Source organism: Oratosquilla oratoria, chromosome 22, assembly GCF_046742065.1.
Source record: "Oratosquilla oratoria isolate Oo_2021 chromosome 22, ASM4674206v1, whole genome shotgun sequence".
In the NCBI taxonomy this organism is placed as follows: domain Eukaryota; kingdom Metazoa; phylum Arthropoda; class Malacostraca; order Stomatopoda; family Squillidae; genus Oratosquilla; species Oratosquilla oratoria.
The window spans coordinates 23,645,172-23,650,171 of NC_134798.1; positions in this window are offsets into that span (position 1 = coordinate 23,645,172).

Genomic DNA, 5,000 nt, shown 5'->3' on the forward strand with positions numbered 1-5,000 from the left:
TTAACAAATTGTTCACATGGTCGGTGAAATGGCAAATGAACTCCAATATCTCTAGGTGTAGCGTGTTAAACGTAGGGCTACACAACCCCGAAAATAGATACAGCTTAGATAACACGCTTTTAGAGAAAACTGAGTGCGAGAGAGACTTGGGAGTTCTAGTGAGTCCGGACCTAAAAACCAGGAAACAGTGCATTAGCGCCAGGAATAAAGCTAACAGATCATTAGGTTTCATTGCTAGGACGGTAATGAATAGAAGTGCTGAGGTAATTATCAAACCCTATCTAGCGATATTTAGACCCATCCTTGACTATGCGGTACATTTTTGGTCTCCGTCCTACACTATGTACATCAATTCACTATAATCGGTACAGAGAAGAATAACCAAAATGATTCATGGACTCATGGTACCTTAACTTACACTCTCTAAAAAGATGCAGAGTGCGGGGTGATCTAATACAAGTGTTCAAGTAGATAAAATGTTTTAACAAGGGTGATGCAAACAAGGTCATCATATTAAAACAACAAGGCAGGACTAGCAGTAATGGTTATAAACAGGACAAGTTTAGATTTAAGAAGGAAATAGGCAAGAATTGGTTTACTAATAGGGTGGTCGACGAATGGAATAAATTTTGTAACCTTGTAGTATGCGCTGAAACTATCAATTGTTTTAAGAAAGGATTAGACAACTTTATGGATGGGGATGACAGGTGGTGATGGATAAGCTGCCTAGTGTAGGCTTTATGGTCTCTTGCAGTCTCGTTCATTCTTATGTTCTTATGCGAATGATATATACATACATATATAATGGATATATATATATATATATATATATATATATATATATATATATATATATATATATATATATATATATATGTATATGTATATGAGTGGAATGGTGGTGAGGTAAACACCAGGAACCGTTGGATTTTTTATTTCTAACGTTTCGTCCTGAAAGGACTTCCTCAGAGTGTACACAAACAAATAATTGACAGCTTATATACCCACAGCTTAACCCGTTCCTCCCCGTTCGTCTTCGCTCCTCATGCACCCCCGTTCGGCATCACGAATAACCAAGCTGGCCGTTACTCTCGCCAACTTTACAAATCCATCACGGTGGTTGTTACATGGATGTAAGTTGATATAGGCTGCCTCAATTACTTTTCTTCTCTGTTTTGTTAGACCTTAATGCAGCACCTCTGTTCTTTCCCAATCTGGTAGGTGGCCAAAGTTGTCAAGGTGGACCACTAACGAATTTGATCTTCTGTGAGCTCTGATGTCGCTTTTGTGTTCATAGGTATGTTTTTTTTTTTTTTTTTTTTTTTTTTTTTATCCCTCTGCTGGTTTCTCCGAAATAACTAACGGGACAGCTTTTACATAGAATTTTGTAAATCAAGCTGTTCTCTACTGCATCGGCTTTATTATTGTTCTTACTCCTCACAATCACTCCTATCCTGGTACCAGTACCGAACGCAATTTTTAGCCCTGCTCGTGTGAACAACTGTTCCATTTCACTCGCGCGTCTTGAGTTGGGGACGCACAAAAACCCACCACTGTCACCCTCACTGAGAATGACGTACTGGACGTTGCTCCGAGGGAAACCGATCTCAACGAATGGAGCATGAAGAAAATAATAGATTGGCCTTCCTGGACACGATGGTTTGGAGAAAATGGAATAAGACCGCATTCTCAGTTTATAGGAAAAGCACCAACAAGGATGACATCGTGCATTTTTACTCGGCCCACAACGACAGAATTAAAAGTGGAATTGTCATTGGTTTCTTCCTGAGAGCTTTCCGAATTTGTAGTGAGGAATTCCTCCAGGAAGAGATCAATCACATTTTTGATATTTAACAAAAAACTACGATATCCAGAAGGTTAAGAGATATCCACAGGTTAAGAGAGAAGGCCCTAAGAATAAGTAAAAGAAGCAGAGGGGATAAAAGAGGAGAGAGTGAGGGTGACAGTGGTGGGTTTTTGTCCGTCCCCAACTCAAGACGCGCGAGTGAAATGGAACAGTTGTTCACACGAGCAGGGCTAAAAATTGCGTTCGGTACTGGTACCAGGATAGAAGTGATTGTGAGGAGTAAGAACAATAGTAAAGCCGATGCAGTAGAGAACAGCTTGATTTACAAGATTCCATGTAAAAGCTGTCCCATTAGTTATTTCGGAGAAACCAGCAGAGGGATAAAAAAAAAACGTACCTATGAACACAAAAGCGACATCAGAGCTCACAGAAGATCAAATTCGTTAGTGGTCCACCTTGACAACTTTGGCCACCTACCAGATTGGGAAAGAACAGAGGTGCTGCATAAAGGTCTAACAAAACAGAGAAGAAAAGTAATTGAGGCAGCCTATATCAACTTACATCCATGTAACAACCACCGTGATGGATTTGTAAAGTTGGCGAGAGTAACGGCCAGCTTGGTTATTCGTGATGCCGAACGGGGGTGCATGAGGAGCGAAGACGAACGGGGAGGAACGGGTTAAGCTGTGGGTATATAAGCTGTCAATTATTTGTTTGTGTACACTCTGAGGAAGTCCTTTCAGGACGAAACGTTAGAAATAAAAAATCCAACGGTTCCTGGTGTTTACCTCACCACCCTTCCACTCATTCTGTTCTACGTACTTCAACATATATGTATATATACATATGTATGTACATATATATGGATATATGATATATACATATATATATGTATATGCATATATATATATATGTATACATACATGTATATGTATGTATAATATATAAATATATATATTTATATATATATATATATATATATATATATATATATATATATATATCAAGGACTACTATTACACAAGACGTGCGCACCCAGATCCCTGGGTCCGCTAGCGGAGGCCATTGCTTTCTTTATAACCTAACATTGTATACTGGACAAATATATCAAAACTAGAAACCTAACATTGTATATAGGACAAATATATCAACTTTTGACTTATCCAATGCAGTATAATTTAATATACTTCTATTGTGAAATAAGAAACTATTTTTGAGACACTGTTATGCTTTGAAATGCCAATTTTAGCCGGACTTAACAGGTATTATTGTATAACGTTAGTGGACACCAGGGTTGACGATTTTTCATTTTTTTTTCTTTTTTAATATAGAACATAATTTTCTTTGATTTAAATCAGATATATTTGATTTAAATAGATTTTTTTTATAGATTTTAAATATTGTGGGATTGCTATCTGATATACGATCTGATTGCTAAAGGACATTTTTAGCATATCAATATAAGGAGCAGTGTTATATAGACTTGCCACAAGTATACAAGGAACGGTATAAGCCGTATGTGAGGACGATATGCTCAGGTTTACTCGGTTCCTCCAAGGGTTTTCTCATCTTGGTGACATTTGCTAGATTGTCTGTCACAACACTTCCAATGTGACAACCAAAATCTTGCTCAGCCTTCGTGATCGAATTTTGTATAAGTTGTAGAAGACATTCAGCAGTGTGAGGTTTCCCTGATGTATCTATTGTGTCAACTAAATAAATCTGACCAGTGGATGTTGTTAGAGTGACACATATTATGGGCTCATTATGGATGTTAGACCACCCATCAATTGAAAGACATATAGTTTCATTATTCAGGTCATCTGCACACTTTTTATATTCGTTTTCATACACAAGATCCAAGTACTTATCAGCAATATCTTTTCTGGATGGAGGAATATAACCTGGCCTCAGGTTTTGAACCATCTTGAGAAACTGAGGATGCTGAACAAGACGAAATGGTGAATTTGTAGCAAATATAATTCTTGCAACTTCTTTGTCGAGATTTTCCTTTTGAGAGGCTTAAGTTTTTATGATAAATCTGTCCAGAGATGTTGATGACTTTCTTTTAGATTAAAATGATTTAGCAGAAGTGGCGCCTGTGGAGAAGTCTGGTAGTGACCTTTTTAATGGTGGAGTCAGGTTTGCAGATAATTCAAGTGGAGCCGATAATGAAGGGATTGAAGCTGTTGATACAGATCCTGAAATGGAAACAGAAAATTTTAGCATATTGCATTATTTATAAATGAATAAATAAATGAATGAATGAATACAGTGTGATTTAGGCTACTGTTGAGTACAGTAGTTATTTTCTATATAATGATCATATTCACACAAGCCATTAAATTATTTGGAAATAATTAACATGATATGAAATAGGTGGGCTTGGAATTCGGCGCACACAGGATTCAGTCCACTTTTAAATTCACTTAGAATAATGGTTTAGTTGGGTTAGGCTAGGCTAAATCCCTTTGGGCTCAATCATATGTGGGCTGAATTCCAATGGAACCTATGAAATATATTACACAATGTTGAATAAAATTATTAACAATCATCTAGGCCCCAAAGTTGAGTGGATACAGTATATTATAGTGATATAGTCATTACCCAGATTTAGAAGTAATGAAGTTGAAATATCATCTCTTTAGGCCTTCACATTTTTATTGCACATGCTCCCTATTGTTCACCATATTTATATAGTTGTGTATGTAAAAGGGAGAAATACACACAGATAAGTAAAATGATTTACCTGGGTCATCAACTTCTTCTGTATGCTATGGCTGACCTTGGCATTTATCTCTGTGAGATTTTAATCTCGACACAATGCCCTATAGTTCCTGGCAGCAGTCTTTGCATTTAGCTCGGCACCCTTTGACAGGATCATTTTTTCTGCCTGAAGGAACCACTCTGCCAGGTCCAGAAGACCTCCTTCCTGGTTGATTCCAAAGCAGCAACTGACTTAGTGAGAAGCTGCTTACCTAGAACAAGTTTCAACAAGAATCTTGTTCAAACTTGTTGTGGTCTGCACAGTGATATATACTACATGTAGGCTTATACTGTTCCTTGAATACTTGTGGCAAGGCTATATAACACTGCTCCTTATATTGATATGCTAAAAATGTCCTCTAGCAATCAGATCGCATATCAGATAGCGATCCCACAAAATTTAAATTCTATAAAAAAAATCTATTTA